Source organism: Hypanus sabinus, chromosome 28 (assembly GCF_030144855.1).
Source record: "Hypanus sabinus isolate sHypSab1 chromosome 28, sHypSab1.hap1, whole genome shotgun sequence".
Classification (NCBI taxonomy): domain Eukaryota; kingdom Metazoa; phylum Chordata; class Chondrichthyes; order Myliobatiformes; family Dasyatidae; genus Hypanus; species Hypanus sabinus.
Genome location: NC_082733.1, coordinates 26,480,558 through 26,505,014, shown reverse-complemented (window position 1 = coordinate 26,505,014; position 24,457 = coordinate 26,480,558). Strand labels below are relative to the sequence as shown.

The 24,457-nt window shown below is 40.7% G+C and overlaps 1 protein-coding gene across 1 annotated transcript in view; it reads right to left on the bottom strand.

Annotated features, from left to right (window-relative positions):
• tmod2 (tropomodulin 2) overlaps positions 1-23,935 on the bottom strand; it is a 60,469-nt gene extending 36,534 nt beyond the window's left edge. Inside the window, exon 1 of the mRNA XM_059952783.1 lies at positions 23,779-23,935. The gene's annotated coding sequence lies outside the window, so the exon portion shown is untranslated. The remainder of the gene's footprint in view (positions 1-23,778) is intronic.
• Positions 23,936-24,457: the final 522 nt, after the last annotated feature.

Genomic DNA, 24,457 nt, shown 5'->3' with positions numbered 1-24,457 from the left:
ACATCTATTTATTTTGAAGAATGGAACATTGAAAGGTTGTCATGAGCAGAAATCAGCAAACTTAATGCTAGCATTTTTCAAAATTAGATAGCAAAATATACTTTATGACAATGACAGATGGAAAAAGCTTGCTGCAGATTGAACAGGTGGAATAAGAGAATGCACAATAAAACGTAAACATAATTTTACTTAAAAGTCATCTACTTATCCAACTGCTAACTGCTAATTTTCACATTCTTAATGTTTCTGGGAAGTATAGGGATGGAAGAGAAAGAGGGGATGGAAAGAAAATTGAAAGTTGGAAGGAAAATGTATTTGTTGGAGGATCAATTTCTTTTGTAGAAAAGCAATCTCACTGTTTTAATATTTCTGGTGGTGACTCTCCTTTAAAACATCATCCACAGAAACTATCTACAACTGAGCATCATTTTGGAATTATAAAGCAGCCCACAAATTTTGATTTAAGAATTTCAAAATGTTAGGCACCCTCAAATTTTATCCTACATTTCAAACCTCCGGTCATGATTTGCAAACTCTACAAAAAATAAATTTTCATAACACAAGGGTCCATTTACCTATTTACAACTTTAAAGAGAAATAGGTCAGCTGCCAAGAATGAGTAAAACTACAGATTAGGTTTCTTTGAGGTTGGCATCAAGTCAATTAGAAACCCAATGACCACTAACCAGGCATGAAACAGATGTGCAGATGAATAAAGCAACTACTGGAAAGGATTGTGCAAAGTCCTAGCCCCTGATGAACCTCTAACTTTAGTTTCTGAGCCTGATGAGAGAGCAACCTTCAGGAGGGCAAACCCATGAAAAACATCTAGCCCAATGGGGTACCTGGCCGAGTACCAACACGATCAACTGGCTGGAGTACTCACTGAGATATTTTACCTCTTGCTTTGGCAGTCTGAGGTACCCACCTGCTTCAAGCTGGCCTTAATTATTCAAAGCCCAAGAAGAATGTGGTAATCTGCCTCAGTAACTATCATCCAGTAGCACTTCACTGCAGAGTGATCCTTTCAAAGACCTATCAGCTCTTGCTTGAGAAGCAACTTGGATCTGCTCCAATCTGCCTACCCAAGCATTAGTTCCGCAACAGATACCATTTCACAGGCTGTTCACTCAACCCTGGAACACTGGGACAGCAGAGATGTTCTTTATCGACATCTCAGCATTCAATACCACTATCCCCTCAAAACTAATTAAAAAGCTTCAAGACCTTTGCCTCAATATCTCCTTGTGCAATTGGATCCTTAATTTCCTCACTTGCAGACACCAGTCAGTTCAGATTGGCAACATCTCCTCCACAATCTCCACCAGCATAGGCTCACTTTACACTTATGACTATGGCCAAGCACAGCTCCAATCCCATATTAAAGTTTGCCGACTTCACCACTGTTGTAGGCAGAATCAAACATGGTGATGAATCAGCATGTAGGAGGTAGGCTGAAAATTTGGCCAAGTAGTACTACAAAAGCAACCTTTTGTTCACTATCAGCAAGACCAAAGAGCTGATCGACTTCAGGAAGAGGAAACCAGAGGTCCATGTGCCAGTCCTCACTGAGGGATCAGTGGTGAAGAGGGTCAGCAGCTTTAAATTCCTCAGTGTATTCATTTCAGAGGATGTATCCTGGGCTCAGCACGCAAGTGCAATTACAAAGACACAGCTACTACCACAGGAGTTTGCGAAGATTTGGCATATCTATTACGTTTACTAACCTCGATAGATGTGTGGAGGACAGTATATTGATTGGTGCTTCCATACTAGGCTGTGATGCATCTAATACCCTTGAAAGGAAAGTCCTTCAAAAAGATGATGGACTGGGCCATATCCACACAGATAAAACCCTGCCCACCATTGAGTACATTCACATGGAGCATTGCCACAGGAAAGCAACACCCATCACAAGGAACCCCCAATCAGGTCCTGCATGCTTCTGCCACCAGCAAGGTGGTATAGGAGTCTCATGACTCACGCCATTGGTTTCAGAAGCAGTTATTACCCTTAACCATCAGATTCTTGAACCACAGGGATAACTTCACTCACTCCGTAACTGAACCGCTCCCAAAACCTATAGATTCACTTTCAAAGACTATGTTCTTAATATTTATTGCTTATCTACAAAGAACAATTTAGTGCTGATCAACAAACTAAATATTACGTGTTACGAACATGGAACGACAAATTAAAAGACCATTCTCAAAAGCCAACAGAAACTATAGGGGGTGGGGGGTAATGCACAAATCACTGAAAGCATCAAGGCAAGAGAAGATTCTGGGAGGAAGATCACGTGCATGAACCTTGTGGTGAGCAGGCTGCAGGATGGAGCACGAGCCGATGTTAGGTTCCACTTCATCAATTAAAGTGACAAGGGAGATTGAAACATTGAGGAGAATGCAGAAGGTGAGCACCAGCTGCCTGGCTTTTGATCGCTAGTGGGATTGCTCTGCTGCCAGAGAAGGAAGCTGTCACTGCACCCGGAAAACGTTACTCAAGTTTTCTGCATTTTGGATATGGACTTGGACTATGGACATACTTTTTAAATATTCTGTGATTTTCACCCCATCATTCACGTTTTATAATTCAGGAAAGGAGGATTTGGGTGTTGTTGAATATGCTGCCGTTCTTCTTTCTTGGTTTCATGGCTCCCTGGAGAAGAACAACTTCAGAGTTATATATTTTGATAATAAATTAAACTTTGAAAGTAGTTAAAACAAAGCATCCTTTAACAGGGAAGAGTTCAGGATGATTTTCAATAGTCACAATCAGGATGATGTGTCTTGTCCTGAACATCGTATTCCACCGTGAAGGCCTTACAGTAGATGAGGTGGGTTACTGGAGTGATTCCAGGGACAGGGAGTTCGGATTGAACAAGAGGCTGTGAGAAGATCAGAGAGATTTAAAATCTTGTGTGGTCTAGGCAGATAGGGAGAAAATTGCCACTGGTGAAAAGATCTAGTACATGGTGAATGACAAATCTAAAAAAAGGCTTCTGTTGTATTTAGGTTAAAAAAAAATGGATAGGGTTGGAATGCATTGAAAGTAGTGGAGGCAGATTCATTGGTGATAGTCACAAGTACTTGAGAGAAAAAAAAACTTGTAGATGTATGAGAGATGGTTAGAAGAACCCGCCAAAAGCGAGTTAATGGGCAGAAATGGCTCCTTCCCTGCTGTAACATTTCAATAATATCTTAGCAGATAGCTCAGATTTTAGCTGAGACTGTTTGGCTGAACAGATGTCATAGCTAAAGAAATCAGATGAAACAAAGGAACTACATGCATCAGGTCCCAAGAGGAGTTTGCTCTCAACTAGAAACCTTATCTAATATCCCACCCAACATCTTCAGAAAAGAATGTTTGCCTCAAATAAAACAATGATCACCCACTTAGTATAAGTGACGATTCCAAACACATCTGTTTAAATAATCAACTGATGAAACAACTGCCCTTCCAAAGCGTGTTTTCTAGTATCCAAGTTTTCCTATACAACAGCCCAATTATGAAAGGAATTCTGTGAAGAGGGAATATATAATAGATGCCACATTTGGCAAAGTTTTGAACTCATTATAGACTGACATGTCATTGCTTTTACAGCTCAGATTTGGACAATTTCAGATGTAAATTTGCAATGTTCAATTCAGTATCATAATGAATTACACATTGTGAAATCATGAAAATTTCCCATAGCAAAGGCTCACAAATTTAAGGTATTTGAATTGAAATTTTTCTTCTAATAGTGGTGAAAGAATTGATGGTGGTGCAAGCGGGCTACAAATTAAAGTGTGATGTGCTTTGTGTCATGACAGGAAAGCTATGGACCAAGAGCTATCTGCCCCAATATATTTGGCTTGGCTAGCATATAGCAGGGATGGAATAGCACTGTGCTGCATTTTTTTGTGTAGTTTCATTTTGCTTGTATTGTAGTGTCTGATATTAGTATTCCACCATCTTCAAATTTTTTCTTCTTGTTGAAACGAGATTCAGCAGGTTTTGTCAATGATCCAGCTGGTGGCTGCTCTTCCTGTGACTGCTTGCTTTCCCATTGCAGCTGCTTGTAATCTTCTCCCACACACTTTTGTTCCTTTCTGACTTAACAGTTGGTGTTATGATCAATTCTCAGAATGGAATCCTGTCATTACCCAGGACCTGCCTGCAGACCATCTATAATTTTAACATTTGATTTAAAAGCAACTTAATTGTCAATATCTTGTCTTGAAAAGCAGCACACAAATACCTTTGGGCAAACAAGTATCTCAGTACAAACATAAATGGAATGATTAGGTCACTTCAGACATCCAATTTACTCCAAGTTCTATAGTCTACAACAACTATCAAAATACACAAGAATTGGAGGAAGTTGTCTAGTTTATTCAATAAGGCAACCAGGTTTAATGCCCAACCCTTGTCATAATTTCAACTGTAAAATTATATACACCATGTGAAATGAATAGAAGTGATAGTTAGACAATCAACACCTCAGGATACTCCAGAGAGAACTCACATTGTTGCTTTTACACTAGTTGATAAAGTATGCATTACAAAGATCAAACCACATGACTTTCACCTTTCAGTAAAAGTATAGTGTAGCACAATGAATGCAAATTACAGTACCTTTCAAAATGTACATTGAATATTTAATGAGCAGGTTCCATCCTGATGACACTGCATACACTTCAAATGTGCTCCAATTAGTTTTAATGTACATCTGAAAAACTTGATATTCTATTTGAAAAGAAATTGGATAAACTTCCTTATTTTCTAGTAAAGAAATTTCTGAGATATATTCCGGGTACGTTCAATTGCTTCAATCTGATTTCAGAATTAGCTACTATACTGAGTTCAATAAGCTTGATTGGGAAATCAAAGCTCTGACAAGGTAGGCTCAGTCATTACATCTGGTACTTCCTGTGCAACTTATAGGCGTTTCCTGTAATAGAATAAGTACTATGTTTTTTCCTTCTCATGACAAATTTATGCAGACTGGTACGTAAATTGGCTTATTTAATTACCTCTAAGGTGGCAGTAGAAAGAATGGTTCTAAAGAAATAGGTGGGGAATAGAATTTGAGGCTGCTCTGAGAGGCGAAAGAGACATATTGAGCTAAATAGTTATGCAAAATGACCAAACTTTACAGAAAATCACAGATAACTCAACATAATTAATCCAAACAATCCTATTTTGAACCTGACTAGTATTACATTTATGGAAATTAACTGACATCTAAATTGCCAAAGGAAAAAAAGCACCTACAGACTGCCAGACCATCTACAGCTAACTAACTGGTGGTTAAATAGAAAATACTGACCGTCCCAGTAAGTCAAGAATTAAATGTTAGAACCTAAAACACTCCTTTGCAATAATGTACAGTTAATGTAAATGAATACATATTTAGAATGTAGACTGATTTCCCCCTCAGTAACCTATATATGATCAATTTTTTTAAGAAGTTGTAACCAACTCTTTAAAATCGTATCCATTTTAAAAGTTGAAATATTTCAGTCTGTTCATTTCAAAACATTATGCAGCATATCCCAAGACAACAATCTGGACCTTAAGCAAATGTTTTTCACATATGTCATGACACTAGGTAAGGACAAGACTTCGCCAAATTTTCAATAGTCCCGTGAACTCAATCTGATGCACCACTTCCCATTAAATAAAGAAAATGCAAACAAATATATAGATGATTAGGAATAGAAAGTTTTAAAATCTTCCAAGTACAGGGACTTTAAATTGATTATTTTGCTATGATATTGAGTGTCTCTTTTATTGAATTCAGTGCACACATCTTCAGCCACTCCCTGCACTACTGTAAATTTAAAAATGATATCACATTAGTGCAATGCAATTTTTTTTTACCCAAAAAATCGGATTAATTTGCAAATTCATCTAATGGTTAAAAATGATGCAAATTGTTAGGAATGAAGTATACTTCATCCAAACTGGTCATTGTTGTTTAAACAGATTTAGTAATGAAAGTCCCAAGTCCAACTGGTCAGAATCAGACAATACTGGAATTTTGTGCTGATATGTAGCTCCAGAAGCATTTGATGACATAGCTTACCAAATTGGATTCTTCCCAGAGTTCCTTTTCAAATTTATGACCAATGAAAACTGCAGTTTAAAATAAGTTGAATCCTAAAATAACACATGGTAGTCAAAAGCAGAATCGAGATGGCAGGCTTCAACTTGTGCACAACTACTTTGATGGCTCAGTTCAAGAACTAGGTGATCAGAGCTCAGGAAAGTTTGCTGCTGCTGCTCATAGCATAATTAAAGAAATACGGTGTGAACAAGTCAGCAGAAGGCTTATGCCAAGTGGCACTGCTGAAATAACTGCAGTTTAAAGTGAAGTGCTAATATTTGTTTGAGCTTTCCTTGATGCTAAAGAAAGTCTCCTTTATCTGGAAGTGGGACACGCTTAGAATATTACCATGCTGGTCTATTGTTCATCATCTATCTAGACATTCATTGTACAAAGTATTTAGAAATTTTACAGGTAACCTATTGTTATCAACTAGACTACACCAGCAACTAATAGGCTAGAGCATCACAGAAGCGATAAAAGGTACTTACTAACATTTCTAATTAGCAGACTTGTCAATACCAATTGGAACAAAAGCTGGAGTCATATGACCTACAAACAATGAATAACAAAGCTGTATCGGCCCCAATTTCCTGAACCTTTCAATTATAATCTGCCTCCTTGAACCCATGTGTGACAGCACCTAATAATGTGTACATCTTTACAAAACAAATGGGTTCTGGCTGGTGGATAGGACCAAGATGGCATGATTCACCTCGCTCAGTACCTTACCCTAGTTAGGGTAATTTGCTTGAGCATCATTGTACATCCTCAATTTACTTTTCTTGCTTCTGCAATTTTTTTTCCATATCTTTACAAAATTTAAATACTCAAGCTCAGGTTATGCGCAGATTCATTGGGACCAGGGCAGGTTTTAATGAAATTTCTTTTCTGTAGTGTGCAAAATTGCTGTCAAGGAACAATCCTATTGAACAGTTGTAAATGATGTATTTCATGAAAACCATATTTATTATTGTTGATATCATTTGTACTTTCACCAATGCCAAAAAAGGCCCTCAGCCATTAAGCCAAGATCAGATAAGATTAGCTTTATTGGTCACGTATACATAGAAACATACTGCAAAATGTGTTGTTTGCATCAAGTCAATTCAACAAGGATCATACTAGGCAAATGCAAGTGTTGCCATGCATCTGATGTCAACAAGCGTGCCCACAATTCACTAACTCGTACACCTCTGGAACGTGGGAGGAAGCCCAGTGCACCAAAAAGAAACCCAGATGTCACAGGGAACGTAGATTGTGGGAGGAATTGAAAGCCAATCTTACAGCTGGCACTGTAAAAGCGATAAGTTAACCAGTACACTGTGCCGCCCTACGAGAATCAAAGGATCATGATTCAGTGCTGAGAAGTGCCACAGCAGTAAGGATCAGCCACCCTTAAATTTCTTACCCAAATGGATATTCTGACATGTAAACATGGAAAGTGATTATCAATAAGATACCTGTTTGAAGGTGGAAAGAAAAATGAAGACCAAGATCTGCGTTTGTTGTAAAGAATAACAAACAGGGAAAACATGACCTTCTGTCTCTTTCCCCAATCAACTTCCTGGTTATTAATTTCTTCCCTCTCCCTCCAGGTTTCATCCATCACCTGGTGGTCTCTCTCACCCCCTTCCCTGCACCTTTTAACACCTACTCCTCAGCTTTTTCCCCCCTCCAGTCCTGCCAAAGGATTTCGGCCCGAAACATCAACTCTACTTTTTGTCCACAGATGCTGTCCAGCCTGCTGAGTTCCTTTGGGGGGGGGGGGGTGCATGTGTGTGCGTTGCTTGGATTTCCATCATCGGCAGGTTATCTCTCACTGGGGAAACAGGACTGGTTTCTTATCACTCAAAAGTTACTTCAATAGATTAATGATCAAACATTTACAATGAGCTAGCTACAAAAACTGAAGTACCCATCATGGCAACTACAGCCGAGCACTTGCTACATCCAAGCCAAAAGGTGAGCTTGTCCCATTCAAAAGCCTGACTGCCTCCACAACAGGGGCTCCCCAACTAGGGTCCATGGACCTTTCGATTTATGGTGGGGGCCAACAGCATAAAAAGGGTTGGAAAAGCACAATTGCTGATGGAGGAACCCTTTTTCAGATGAGATATTAAACTTTGACTCACTCAGATGCAAGTTTAAGATAAAAAACACTAAATCGTGTCAAAGACTAGTTCTCTGAACTTCAATAAATATTTATAGCTCAGAAAAATGCAAGAGTGCTTGTAACACTTGCTAATGAGATAACACTGTACATAGTCCATTTGTTGTGCAGCATTTCTTTAGACCTCTGCGGAAGGTGCCATATACGTCATTAGTATATTTGAGGAATTAGGCCATTCACTCCATCAAGCCTGCTCCACCAGTCCATTATGGCTGATTTATTATCCCTCTCAACTCCATTCTCCTGCCTTCTCCCCTCTGGTGTCCTTAATAAAGTCCTGTGGCGACCCATTTCCTAGCGTATCCGAACCGACTCACAATTAGATAGCCTACGGGGGTTTGCCAGCACAGAGCTTTGGAGCCTCTGCGCCGTGGGGGGCCGGTTGACAGAGGCTTAAAAGTGAGGCTGAAGTTTTCGAATAAAGTTTTTTCCTTCGACTGCAGTTACCGACTCCGTGTCGTAATTTTAGCGCTGCGTGTAGCATACCGCTACAGTCCCTCTTAACCTCTTTAAATACTCCTAGTACCACAGGACTCTGGCCTTAAATTTCAATCATTCCTTACCCACTCACCAACCCCAAAAGACACTGCTCAACCCACCAAGTTCCTCCAGCCAATTATACATTGCTTTGGAAAAGATGTAGGTTTCATCTTTAAGCACCCCCAGAGATCCAGCCTCCATTCGTGGGTAGAGATTTCTAAATATCAAGCACACTCCTTACAAGACTGCCTACTCACCTCACTTCCAAGACCCCTCATTCAAGATTCTTCCACTGGTGAAAACAGTCAGAGCACCACGGCAAAGCATTCCCCTTAGCTCATCTAGTCTATGCCAAGATGTCATTCTGTCTTCTGCTATTGACCCACACCTGGGCCATAGCACTTCATACCCCTCCCATCCATGTACTTATCCAAACATCTCAATATCTACTTTCAAACCACTCAAGATCTCATAAAACTCATTCTAAATCTCAAAGAAAAGAAGTTTGATGGCCAATGGTGTTCCGCAAAGATCTGCTCTGGGATCTCTGTCTGTGCCTCTTTCAATATTACAGCTACACAGAATTGTTTTAACTGGCCATTTAGCCAATTAAGAGTGATTCCAAGATTCATTCAAAAGGTCTCAGTATAATGAATCAAGTATTTGGAAATACATTAAAATGCTGTGCTAAAATATAATCCTTGAAACGAACTAGCAATAAATAATTCAACAACATAAGCAGGAACACACCCTTCTAGTTTATAATATTGCAAACTGGCCACAAATCTTGCTCCAGAAACATGCTTAACATTGCCAAATATACTTAAGTGGGAGATGGCCAATTTTAGAACAGATTTATTAGTTTTACCAAAATCTAGTTTTTGCTGCCTTACCACAGTGATCAAATACTTTATCCAACACTTTAAATTGATTTTACTTGCACAAAATTTGTACCTAAAATGATAACATGGTCTATATTGCTCAAACAAAACTATGTCACATAGTTTTACACACTATGCTAAAATTACCCAAGTTGTTTTGTTATATTACACCAAGAACAAAAATGTTTTTACTTATAGAAAAGTTACTCCAGGATTAATAATTAGACAAAGTTTGTCAATATAGACATTACTTGAAATGAAAATTTTGGCATCTTATTAAAAACACTGAATACTATCCAAACTATCAATCACTGCTCTGCAAACAATTAAAGCCAGATCAATAACAACATGACATGGTGCACCCTGGATTATGGCAGTTTGGTAATGGAAACATCCTTACAGAATTCACTAATCACTACTACAAGAAATAGATTTTTTTAAATAAATACACACACACAATAGAAATACACTAAGATACAAAAGGGGGAAAATGCAAAAAAGAGATCTGAATTTTTGCCAAGATCTCATATTACAAATTTTTTTTTTAAATGCAAAATGGGCAGTTTTCTAGGAAAGCAATCTTTTATTTGTAAGAGGGCTGCACTGAATTTCAAACCATTTACAGACCAGACTTCAATAAGAAAATTAAAATTCATGCAAACATTTTTCAAAAATCCATGAGCTGTATGATTCTCTTTCAATGCCCAAAGAAAACAGTTACAGCACTGCTAGAAAGTCTGAAACCTGTAGAAATTACTCTATTTTTGCATGTGACCTGCACCAAGCAAGTCCTAAAACTAGATAAAGAGAACCCAATTAAGTAACACAAAAACATACTTATTCATTTATATACTGAGAAAAATGATCTAGTATTATATGTATTTTCTGGAAAAAGAACCTTTGCTTTCAGTAACTCGTGTGGCCCCCTGGTATAGTAATAGCTTCAACCAAACATTTCCAGTAACTGTTGATCGGTCCTTGGAGGAATTTTAGGCCATTCATCTTTTTCAACAAAGACATGTAATTTTTTTTGAGAAACATTTTCTAAAGTATAATTAGTGTCACTTATTTAATTAGGCTCTTTATATAGTTTTAGGATTTGCGTGAAGATCTGATTACATTTTTGGTCATATTTATGCAAAAAAATAGAAAATTCTACAGGGTTCACAAGCTTTCTAGCACCACTGTATTTATATTTGCGACCATTAAAATAACCAGATGTTCAATCTGTAATTCAAAGTCTTCAGCAATAAATAACATTACTAATTCTTCTCCAAGACCCATCCAGATTATATCAATTTTACACACAAGGTCTTCAAGATGAAGAGGCCACCAAGCATGCTGAAAATGAAGCTTTGTAACACGAACCTCCAAACCAAGCCTGTATTATTTACCATTAAAGGAAGCTGGAGATACTCTGTGGGCAGTATCCATTAATAGATAAACAGAGTTATTGTTTCAAATTGAAGAAACTTCACATGAAGAGCTGGTTACAATCTCCAGAGAAGGCAAGGCAGGATGGAAAAGACAAAGAGGGACATCTGTGATTAGTTAAGGTTTGGCATGCTTTGCTGAGGGTGGTTGGAGGAAAATACAAGTTGACAGGAATGTGAGGAGAAGTTACAGGGAAACCCATGAGAAAATCAGAATGATCAAAATTCAGTGAGCCAAATGGTCTCCACCTTAGTAATAAGGGAATGTGGAATAATGGTTTGCCTCAACTTAGAATGCAGATCCATTTCTGATGGCTCCAGAGGTCGCAAACAGTCATGCATAGTTATTGTTGCTCTTCCATGTATTCAATGTAGTAAAAAAAATCCTTGGTTATCACATATTATGTCAATTAGTCTCTGGCATGTCACTTTCTCATATGAACAAGATAATCAAAGCTTTAGAGTTTCAGAAGGAATACCATCGGCTCTAGAGGCCCTTGTTCTCACCTTGCCTTTTCAATTTTAAGTCATTTCACAACACACTGGTAACCTCAGGATAATGTTGAGAATGCACACATGCTGTGAAATATGACTTCAAGACACATGGCAAAGTCTTAGGTAAGGACAGCCTTTGAAAAATTCCACACAATGGATGCAGAGTCTTTTCTGCACTCAAGAAACTCCCTAGTTCTGCTCTCAGCAGGGAAAGTCTTCAATATTTTAGATCCTTCATAGTCTTAATACTGCTGTATTTGCAAATTAGCTCCTGGATCTCCTGCACTCTTTCCACCCACCATCTGTTCCTTAGGTCATAAGCTTGTAATCTTGGACCACTGCCTTCAGGCTCCCCATGAGACGTGCAGGTTTCAAGAATGACTTCTGTTTTGCTCAATTAGCTCACTGATGTCCTGGTCCTTCTCAAACTAATACATGTTATCTGCCAGAGGGCAAGAATCTTTTCATTGTTGCTAATTATGGCGGAATTTAGAGCAGTTCAGGTATTGAGTTGACAAATTGTCTACCCGGTGTTAACTGAGAAGAGCTTTCTTTGCAGGGTCCTTGAGATCATTGATTTCCTTCCATTTTTCATGCAATGTTTTTGGTGCTGCTGGTGTTAGCCTAAGTAACATAACAGTTTAGGCTGAGTTCTGCAAATTAGAAGATTGAGGAACCAATTGCACAAGGAGGTATTGAGGCCAAGGTCTTGAAGCTTATTGATTAGTTTTGAGCAGGATGATGGCTTTGAATACAAAGTTGCAGTTGATAAGAACATCCCAATGTATGCACCTTTGCTGTCCAGATGGTCCAGGATTGAATAAAGAGCCAATGACGTAGCATCTACTATAGACCTGTTGCTCCAGCGGTCAAATTGGAGCAGATCCAAGCTGCTTCTCAGGCAGGAGTTGATATGTTTCATCACTAACCTCTCAAAACACTATCATGTAGATATACATGCTACTAGACGATGGTCAATGAAATAGGTTATCACGTTTTTCCTAGGCACGTGTAAGTGAAGTCTGTTTGAAGCAGGTGGGTACCTCAGGTCGCTGAAGCAAGAGGTAAGTGAAGACTCTAGCTAGTTGATCATGAGCACAGGTCTTTAGTACTTGGCCAGGTACCATCTGCTTTTCGTGGGTTCACCCTCCTGAAGGATGCTCTCATAGTGGCCCCAGACTGATATCACAGGATTATCATGGCTGTGGGAGTTTGTGATGCTTCCGCCATGTTTTGACAGTTATAGCATGCATAAAGGGCATTGGGCTCATCCGAACTCGAAGCCCTGTAACCTAAGTCACTTGATTTTACTTTAAGAGGTGCTAGCATTTATGTCTTGCCACAACTGTCAAGCATCTTTCATTAATTCAAGTTTACCCAGAATTGCCACTTTACCTGCGAGATGGCTTTCCAGAGATCACATCTGGACCACCTGTAACTTTCTTGGTCATTGGACTTGAATGCCTCTGGCCTGCCCCTCAGCAGATTGTGGATCTCAAATTTCATCCAGGGCTTATGGTTTGGAAAGACGATGACTTTGTAGGGACACACTCGCCTACGTAATAAAGACTGTAACAACCATAACATTTTCATTCAGATCCACAGATGAATTGAACATGGCCCAGTCCACCAACTTCAAGCAATCCCATAGTCACTCCTCTGCCTTGCTGACCACTTCTATGTTGTCCTAATCTCTAGAGAGTTGCTCTTTAGCTTCTGCCTGCATGCAGCAGGGTGAAGGCCAGCCAAGCAATCCAATTCACCAAAATGCTGTCTGAGCATGGAACAGTAGGCATTCCTTATCTCAGTAAAAGAGTGGTCTAGTGTGTTGGGACAGCCGGCGCTACAGGTTATATGCCCATGGTAATTGAATTGAATGATCTTTATTATCATTATACATAGGTACAACAAAAATCTGTTTGGTTTCTTCTGAACCAAACAAAGTGGTAGATAAAAACAAGACAGTAATAGAAAAACAGTATTAAATAGATAAGTCAAAAATAAGTTGCAGCAGCACCAGAATATCACAGTACTGCACAAAGTGCCATTAGTACAAGTATTTGAGTCCTTGTGTATGCATGTGTATGCTCAGTTTCAGTAATTGTTCTGTGGGAGTAGTGTGATGGAGGCCACAGCTCTGGGGTAGAAGCTGCTCCTCAGTCTACTTGTTCTGGCTTTTACAGTCCTGAATCTTTTGCTGAATGGCAGCAGGTCAAACAGTGTGTGATGTCTCTGGTTAAGCTAACTGCTTTCCTCCTGAGTCTGCTGGAATAGATGGCATCTAGTCCTGGGAGCTCCATCCTGCCAATTTGCTGGGCCGCCTTCACCACGCGATGCAGGTCTTGTCGCTCAGCGGCTGTGCATCTGGCATACCACACTGTGGTGCTGTTGGTCAGGATGGTTTCAGCTGTGCTTCTGTAGAAGTTAAGCAACAGTTTTTGTGGGAGTTCGGCCTGTTTCAGGTTTGAGGAAGAGGAGTCTTTGTTGTGCCTTCTTCACAAGCAGCGAGGTGCTGGTGGTCCACGTCAGCGAGGTGCTGGTGGTCAACGTCAGCTGTTTTGACAACATAACTCCAAGGAACTTCAGGTTTTCCACACCTTCCACTACCTCTCCATGTATATGGAGGGGGATGTGCACACTGTCCTTTTTTTCTCCTGAAATCAATGATCATCTCTTTTGTTTTAGAAGTGTTAAGACCAGGTCGCTGTCTTTACACCACTCCATCAGATGATCCACCTCGAGCCTGTAGGCCGTTTCATCCTCATCCAAGATCAGGCCAACCACTGTGGTATCGTCTACAAATTTAATTATGGAGTTGGAGGTGTAGATGGGGGTGCAGTCATTTGTGAAAAGTGTGTAGAGCATAGGGCTCAGCACACAGCCCTGTTTTTAAGATGAAGGTGGTGCAAATGTGCTTACCAACTCTGTCTTGCTATGGCTGGTCTGTGAGAAAGTCCATGACCCTTGAGCACAGGGAGGAACCAAGGCCAAGAGTGTTCTGTTTGCTGACCAGTTTATGGGGGATGACTGTGTTAAATGCAGAACTGAAGTCCACAAATAACATCCCCACATAAGTGTTTGGTTCCTCTAAGTGAGTCAGAGCAATATGGAGGTCTGTTGTGATTGCATCCTCTGTGGAGCGGTTTGCCTGGTAGGCAAACTAGTGTTTGTCCAGATCAGGTGGGATTATAGCCTTAATGTGTGAGCACAAGTCTCTCAAAGCACTTCATGGCTATGGGTGTCAGTGCTACAAGGCAATAGTCATTCAGGCTCTTCACAGCCGATTTTTTTGGGCAATGGGATGATGTTGGAGGTTTTTTAGGCATGTTGGAACAGCAGCTTGTTGCAGTGAAATGTTAAATATACTTAAACACCTCAGCAAGCTGGTCAGCACATGCTTTCAGTACCCGGCCGGGCACTCCGTCTGGGCCGGCTGCCTTACTCGCATTCACTTTCCTCAGGGTGGATCTCACCTGATGTTGCTTAAGGACCAGTGTGGACTCATCATCAGGTGGGTTGATGAGTGGAGCAGTCTTCTCCCTCTGAGCAGGGTTTTCTTCAAACCAGCCTGGTTGAAGTCCCCAACTATGACCTGAAATGCATCGGGATGGACTGTTTGGCGATAGTATCATGCAGTATATTCTGGAGGACTGGAAAATTGCAAATGTCACTCCACTCTAAGAAAGGAGGGAGGCCGCAGAAAGGAAATTATAAACCAGTTAGCCTGACCTCAGTGGTTGGGAAGATGTTGGAGTCAATTGTTAAGTCAAGGTGAGGGAGTACTTTGTGACACAAGACAGGACAAAGTCAGCATGGTTTCCTCAAGAGAAAAATCTTGCCTGACAAACTTGCTTGAATTCTTTGAGATTAAAAATAGGATAGATAAAGGGGATGCGCTGAATATTGAATATTTGGATTTTCAACAGGACTTTGACAAGGTACCACACACAAGGCTGCTTACCAAGTTAGGAGCATTGGCTGATTGGTATAAGGCAGTGAGTGAGAATAAAAGGATCCTCTTCTGGTTGGCTGCCAGTGACTAGTGGTGTTCCACAGGGGTCAGTGTGGGATCACTTTTTAATCTGTGTGTATCAATGTCTTAGATGAAACAGATGGCTTTGTGCCAAGTTTGCAGATGATATGAAGATTGGTAGAGGGGCAGGTAGTTTTGAGGAAACAGGAAGGCTGCAGAATGACTTGGATTAGGAGAATGGGCAAGAAAGTGGCAGATGAAATACAATGTTGGAAAATGCATGGCCATGCACTTTGGTAGTAGAAATAAATGTGCAGAATTTTTTTTTTAAAAAGCAGGGAGAAAATCCAAAAATCCGAAATACAAAGGGACTTGGATGTGCTTGCGCAAACCACCTTAAAGGTCAACTTGCAGGTTAAGTCAGAGATGAGAAAGGCAAATGCAATGTTGGCATTCATTTCAACAGGTGGAAAATACAAGAGCAGGGATTTGATGCTGAGGCTTTAAGGCATTGGTGAGGGTTCAGAGGAGGTTCACAAGGATGATTCCGGGAATGGAAAGGTTATCATACGTGGAACGTTTGATGGCTCAGGGTTGGTCTGTACTCTCTGGAATTTAGAAGGATGGGGGGGGGGGTGGAATTCCCATTGAAACTTTTTGTATGTTGAAAGGCCTAAAAAATGTGTGAAAAGGATGTTTCCGATGGTGAGGCAGTCTAGAACAAGAGGGCAGAGCCTCAGGATAGAGGGTTGTCCATTTAAAACAGATGCAGAGGAACTTCTTTAGTCAGAGGGTAGTGAATTTGTGAAATTTGTTACCACAGGCAGCTGTGGAGACTAGGTCGTTGGGTGTATTTAAGACAGATAAATAGTTTCTTGATTGCCCACTGTATCAAAGGTTACAGGTAGGAGGCCAGGGAGTGGGGATGAGGAAGGGTAAAAGGCCATAATTGAACGGTGGAGCATACTCGATGGGCCAAATGGTCTAATTCTGCACCTATGTCTTACAGTCTTATCTCAAGCACTTGATTATAATCAGCCGCTGGTGATATGTAAACGACGGGTAGGATTATGGAGTACTTTCTAGGTAAATAGAATGAATGCCATTTGATCGTTAGGGGTTCAAATAAGGGCAACACTAGCGCGACAAAACTGCCACATCAAAGCACTGAGAGTTTATCATGAACAACACCTTCACCTTCTGCCTTTTCAAATCAGCAGTACAGATGATCCTGTGAATAAAAAGCCTTCAGGTCTGATTGCCATATCTGGCACACTGCAAGTGAGCCATGTCTCAATTACATACAGAATACAACAATCTCTCATTTTCCTCTGATATAGCAATCCTGCCCTCAGGACCTCAAGTTTGTTCCTCAGTGAAGGTTTCATTCCTCAGTTTCATCCTGGCTTGGAGTCTTACCTTCCCCCCACCCCCACACTTCCAGCCATGGCAATGAACCTTCATCCACTTAAAGGTACTATGCCTTCTTGCTTGAGTCCAAGTCCTTCAGAAGATCATGAAATCTGCAGTTCATTATTGGTTTAAAAGTACATTGCTTTTAGGGGAATTACATGTGCAGATTCAAGTGACTAATTCAAAAGAGATACTGTATACTTTAGCAAAACATAGAATGTTACCAGTCTAGTTCATATTTGACAGGAAAACCCAGAGTTAACCTAGCTGAAATACCACTTCCTTGTCTTTGATACGTCTGTCTTCCGCCAGTAATTTCTCACTCAGGGCAGCAATATTAATATCAAAGCAACCAAGTTCCCAAGTTCTGAGACCAATCTGATATCCAAGTCTGTCTCTGTTGTGATTTTCCAACAGACTCTTAAGACATCAAGAGGAGTGGGTCAAATGCACTTATTCACAAGTCATTTTAATGCAAGGTGCCTGTGCACACCAATTAGCTCAATCTTAAGAGTGAGATCTCAGTCTAATAACCACATAACATATAACCATATAACAATCACAGCACGGAAACAGGCCATCTTGGCCCTCCTAGTCCGTGCCGAACCCTTAATCTCACCTAGTCCCACCTACCCGCACTCAGCCCATAACCCTCCACTCCTTTCCTGTCCATATACCTATCCAATTTTACCTTAAATGACACAACTGAACTGGCCTCTACTACTTCTACAGGAAGCTCATTCCACACAGCTATCACTCTCTGAGTAAAGAAATACCCCCTCGTGTTTCCCTTAAACTTCTGCCCCCTAACTCTCAAATCATGTCCTCTAGTTTGAATCTCCCCTACTCTCAATGGAAACCGCCTGTTCACGTCAACTCTATCTATCCCTCTCAAAATTTTAAATACCTCGATCAAATCCCCCCTCAACCTTCTACGCTCCAATGAATAGAGACCTAACTTGTTCAACCTTTCTCTGTAACTTAATTGCTGAAACCCAGGTAACATCCTAGTAAATCGTCTCTGCACTCTCTCTAATTTATTGATATCTTTCCTATAATTCGGTGACCAGAACTGCACACAATATTCCAAATTTGGCCTTACCAATGCCTTGTACAACTTTAGCATTACATCCCAACTTCTGTACTCAATGCTTTGATTTATAAAGGCCAGCGTTCCAAAAGCTCTCTTCACCACCCTATCTACATGAGACTCCACTTTCAGGGAACTATGCACAGTTATTCCTAGATCTCTCTGTCCCTCTGCATTCCTCAACGCCCTACCATTTACTCTGTATGTTCTATTTGGATTATTCCTGCCAAAATGTAGAACCACACACTTCTCAGCATTAAACTCCATCTGCCAACGTTCAGCCCGTTCTTCTAACCGGCATAAATCTCCCTGCAAGCTTTGAAAACCCACCTCATTATCCACAACACCTCCTACCTTAGTATCATCAGCATACTTACTAATCCAATTTACCACCCCATCATCCAGATACTTACTAATCCAATTTACCACCCCATCATCCAGATACTTACTAATCCAATTTACCACCCCATCATCCAGATAGCATGGGAGTCCATGGTGACTGGACACTGAACCACTGAATCCTTATCAAATGCACATGTGGAGATGGGCCTAGAAACCCACACACTTTTCCTCAGCTATCCACCAGTATCTCCACCTCTTCAACTTTATTCACCCAGTCGAAAACCCTTTCCTCTAGTCCCCCCCAAGAGCAGCAGCAAGGAAAGTCTCCCTCCCACCCATCTCTCAACCATCCTGCTGATACTGAGTATAGAGTCCCAAGTATTTTCAGCCAAGAAACCCAGATGCTTTATCAATTCAGGGAGTTGGATTCATCCTAACAAGGGAGGAGTTTAACTTCTGCATAGAATGCAAGGGTTACCCCTCATCCGATACAGCCTGGAGGGATAACCTTAGTTTCTACCTGCCACCTTAATTCTCCATCTCGTGACCCCTTCTGAACCTCACTGCCTGAATTAGACACATTAGTCTTACAGGTTCAATGAATTCAACAATTTCAAATGATCAGCCAGCCCAATCTTGTGTGTCAATTCCCAATTCCATTTCTCGCTCCATCACCTTTCTTGGTAATTGCGCATCGTCTTCCCCCTTTCACTCCTTACCCACTAAATTTTTTTCCCTTTAGCTTTTACATTCTCTTTTAGCCAGTTTCACTACCACCTTTACCGTTCCAACAACGTTGTCCATACAGCACAGCATATATCCCGTGTTTTTGCCACCATTCCCATTTGTGACTTTAAACATTTTTGATTTCCAACTTTTTCTAATTCTGAAACATCAATGCAAAATATTATTTTGTTTTCACCACAGTTGCGCTTGATTTGCTAAACGCATTTGGCCAAATTACTGGGAAAATGAACAGAGCTTGCAACCTCAATGAGAATTCAGTGCTTCACAGATCTGCTAGCTACAAATCACAAACTTAAATATTTTCCAGCAAAGACCGGATTGTCACAGACTGCAAGTGCAAGGAAACAGTCCCATCAAATACACTAAACACAACATAGGATCCACTATGCACAACTGCCAGAGCTCTTTTTTTCCCAGATCAAGCCATCAATGGACCTAACCCTATGTAATACTCTTCACACTTTCTCCAGGAGCATTTGATGACATACCTTACAAAAAAAGGACTTCTCAGATAGGTCCTTTTCAAATTTAGGACCAATGAAACACTACAGCTTAAAACATGTTGGGTCCTGACAACACATGGTAGTCAAAAGCAGAAACAAGATGGTAGGCATCAATTTGAGTGCAATTGTTTTAATTGCTCAATTCAAGAACTAGGTGATCAGAGCACGGGAAAGTTTACTGATGCTGGCTGCATAATACAAGAAATATGGTATGAAAATATCAGGGGAAGTCTTATGCCAAACTGCACTACGGAAGTAACTGCAGTTTAAAATGAAGTGCTAAAATATATTTGAATCTTCCTGGACACTAGAGAAGAAAGTCTCTTTAACTTAAATCAGTTTCACAGTGTTGAGTGAGTGAATATTGAGTTATGAATGGGCAGTTTTAGCCAATAAAGCAACTGAAAGAAACTATCGTATTCCTGTAGGAGGAATCTTCCTCAATCTGCCACAACCCACCAGCAGAACACTAGGAGACCACCATCAGGTTGTATGAATCAGGTTTTGTTTTTTCTTAGGGTCTGTATCTGACACCACCCTTAAGCACTGACTACTTGTATTTATAGATGCATCATGAAAATAATGCAATGGGATGATGCGACTAAAGTTCTGTATGCAGAAAGTATTTGACACTCCAAAAACACTAACTACTGATAGACATTATATCCTTCCTGTTATTAAACTGTTTTTTTTTTTTGCAATTGAACAAGTAGAAAATTTAAAAATTAGAAAATTAAAACAGGATTAAACTCTTAAGCTGAGTTCAGATCAGGCTGGCTAAAGGAGAGATGTGTTCTGATGCATGATTATTTTTTTTTAAATGCACAATAATTGTCAGGATAAAAACTGAATGAGTTCACAATGATGCTATAGGCAAAAGCATGCAGGAAATATTTTTAGACCCAATGTTTTCTGAAGTCCAAAAATACATAATTTCATTAACATCCATTGGAATACAAAAATAGGCCTGGTGAATTGTGAGCATCAGAAACAGTAAAACTATAAATACTTATTCTACTTGTTTGTTGACATTTATTCATATGTTTACAAAGATCTAATGAAAAAAGATGCAACACCAGTACACAAGGTAAACAAGCACATGAACTGTTTTTAAAATATTCTATAGTCTTTCAGGTCACTACAACTGTTTGTTAATGGAAAATTTAGCAAGTTCTAAGTTGAACACAAAGCTAGTTTCCCTATAAACCACCAAAACTCGATCCACAATGCAAAGCATCCTCTGAAGCAGCATGCAACCTCACAGGCCTGCATATTGCACCACAAAAGAAAAACTCACTGTTATGGATCTACTTTAGCCAGACGCAACCATTTCAACAGAAAAACAACTAATCAAATTTTAACTAAAATGCAAGATATAACCAGAGAGCAATTTTAAAATAGCTCTTTTAGCCCCTGCAGTTAGTAGAAGGGAAACCATGTGGATTTTAATGACACATAACATGGCACAACACGTATCTAATTATCCTTCATGCAACCCAGATATTCACCTTTGCTGGATCTCAGGTGCCATACTGAATCGCTTCCTCAAACAACAAGTTGCCACCAATTGTTTCCCCACCCAGATTTTTCTGCTTCATTGGAGAGGCTAAATTCTTCAATTCTACTGGTGTTGCTGCAGCATTTTCTAGCTGCTAGCTCTTGGAAAGCAAAAAAAACCAATTAATTTAGCTCAATAGTGGCAAACCACTGTTCTTTCCCGATTGCTCTTTCATTAGAATCTTTCTGACCTCAGGCAGAAATGTCCGAATGAATTCCAAGTTTGAGTTTTCAGCCAGCATTTGCCTTTCTTTCCCAAAGCACAACTTTTCACCTAAGCACAACAACTTCAATCTTGTCACCTCTAAAAACAAATCGACTTGTTCAGAAAAGGTTCAACAGCAGACTCATCAAGAGGCCCCACTGCTACTGCTCAATCTTTGCCAATGTACAGCACCTCTAACAAGGCAAGTTAAGCTTGAGGGATACATATTGGAAGTGCCAAGACAATAAAAATAAGCAATGCAAATGAAAACTTAAGGTCTGTAATTAAACTTGGAATGGTGAAAGGCTTCAGCTTGTACAAAGTACCCAGCAGTTCATTCCAAGATTTACAGTATTCTTACTTTCTCTTCATGCCACTTCCCAACTTTTTAAACCAATCTCCACTAACAACTTTTGTCAGCTAGTTTAGTGGATACACTTTCAACTGAGTCAGATGGTCCAATCAAACAAAAAGCAATACTCAATGGTACATCAAAACTACCATATTCCAATCAAAACAAGCCACATTACAATATTCCAAAGAAAAACAAATTTATTATCGCAGTATAATCTAAGGGATGACACAGTAGTGTGCTAACGTACTGGTTAGCACAACGCTTTACAGTACTAACAGCCTGGGTTCATTTCCCACCACTATCCGTGAGGAACTTGTACATTCTCCCCATGACCATGTGGGTTTCCTCCATGTGCTTCGGTTTCCTCCCACAGTCCAAAGACATAATGGTTGGTAAACTAATTAGTCATTGTAAATTTTTCTGTGATTAGGGTAGGATTATATTGAGGGATTGCTGGGCAGCATGACTCAAAATGGCTGGAAGGGCCTATATCAATATAATTCCTTGGCCTTTTACCAAACAGCAGGTGAAAATAAATTTCTTCACAGTGGTTAGCTCAGATCTTGTCCAACCTTGCTTTTCAAAAGCACCTTAAAAGTTTCATTTCTCCTACCCCAACTTTAAATTTCCTGTTTTGCAAAATGCAACAAAGCACCTTCAAAATTCAGATTTTATTTATCACTTGAAAGCACAGGTTGCTCCTTCCTTTCTTCCTAAAGAAATTAGTTACCAGGTAGCAGTGTATCTAAAAAGCAAATCTGAAACATCTAACTGTACATATGGGGACAAGAGACCTTGCAGATGCTAGTGCATCACACACAATATGCAGGAAAGTGAACATGGGCCACAGACCCTTTATCAAGACTGGAATGAAAGAGGGCAGAAGCCAGAATTTAAAAAGTTATGGGGGGAGGGGAAGAGAAGGAGCATGAGCTAGCAAGTAATAAGTGTACTTCAGTGAATGGGGATGGTAAGAAAGTGGGGGAGGGATGGAAAAGGGAATATTTGAGAAACTGGGAGATAATAAGTGTAAGAAGAAAGAGCTTAACAAGAAATCCAATAGGACAGTAGACCATGAAATAAAAGGAAAGGGGTGAGGAAACGGAGGAAGGTGGTAGAGTTTGTCAGGTTTTATGAGGGCAGTGAAGGAGTTAGAGGTACAAAGGTGCCAGAGGGATAAGGAAAAATGGGAGGGGAGGTTTTACCAGAAGTTAGAGAAACCAACGCTGATGTCTCTAGATAATTATGTTTCTAGATTTTCAACGTGACAAATTATACACCGAAAAGTTCAATATAAATGTTTGTAAAATTCCAAACAATAGCCAAGAATATGAACTACAACCTTGAAGTTTATAACCTGAAATTGAATAAATGCCTAAACATTAATAAATTGATTTAATTCCTGGAGGAGGTCAATTAGCGATAACTGTATAGCCTCAGTTTGCTTTCCAAAAACCCGCCCCAGTGTTTGTTAATTTACGCCACAAGGGACGATATTAATTACCGCTTCCCCAACTTTCTTTTCGCTTTTGCCTCAATATCAGCCACAAATCAAGTCCACTGCAGCACCCGTCAGCATTTGGAACATATTTAATTCCCTGTGCCGGCCCTGTTGAAGCACAACTCACTACGAGGGTCAAGAATAATTTTAAAAAACGTGTTTAAATGTCACAATTCACACCCCCGCAGTGCGATGTACAATTAAACCTCAGCTGGTGGCGATGAAAGATTGTATTGATGGGCGTAAACAGTACATGTCTATGACCCGGTGGGAACCAACGCCAATGACCCTACCTATAGTCCAGGAGGCAACAGGGCAAGATGGAACAGAGGGCGGGCCACATTGTGCAATTAGGACCGGTGGGAGGGGGGGCCTAAGCGGGCGGACCCCACTCATTCAGCGACCCCACCGACGCGCCCTGACAGCCGACCCGAGGGGGGACATTCTAACCCGGACCCGACCCCCTCCCGCCGTAACCGCCACCTCAAGTCCGACTGAGGCGACTGCCCTGGGTGGAGCAGCCCCGCGTCATTTACCGGCACGGCTGAGTCGAGCGGCGTCACCTCAGCAGCTCGCCGCACGTCGGTAGAACTCCTTCCTCCTCTCTCCCCGCCGCCCTCCAGCAGCCTCGATCTCGCCCGCCCGCCTCCCCCGGCTTTCTCGCCAGCGTCGACGTCACTCCATTGGCACCCGCCTGCGCCAATCGCTCCCTTCCGCCGTTGGTTCTCAAGGCTCGCGTCCGCCCCGCTCCCTTCTCTCCGCAGACCGGATGGAAACCAACCAATGGGAGGGCAGGTTGTGCGGGAGAGGCGGGTTTAGTACGGGGTAGAAGGCGCATGCTCAGTACTACAGATTTTTTTTGCGCAAGAGGTTGAATCTTGCAGAGGGAGGGTCCCTGGACTCTGGAGCGCCCTCTGTAGGTTGTATAGACAAGAAGTGTGAGTTTATCCAGGCTCCCGGAGACAGATGGACTTCAGTCCCATTCTGCGCTCTCTACCCCTACAAAATATCCCTTCCCAATGTATGCAATTCTCCTCAGACAAAAAATATTGAATCTGCTTCTCTTGTGGAAATCCATGTCATGAAAAGTCTATGAAAATGGTTCGTGAATTGATTCTGAAATTGTACAGAAGGCGTGCACTTAATGATTCAGGACTTCTCGGTGAATTGTCACCTTGTCGTGGTGGAGAAGCTTGCGTGGTCCTGAGATCCCGT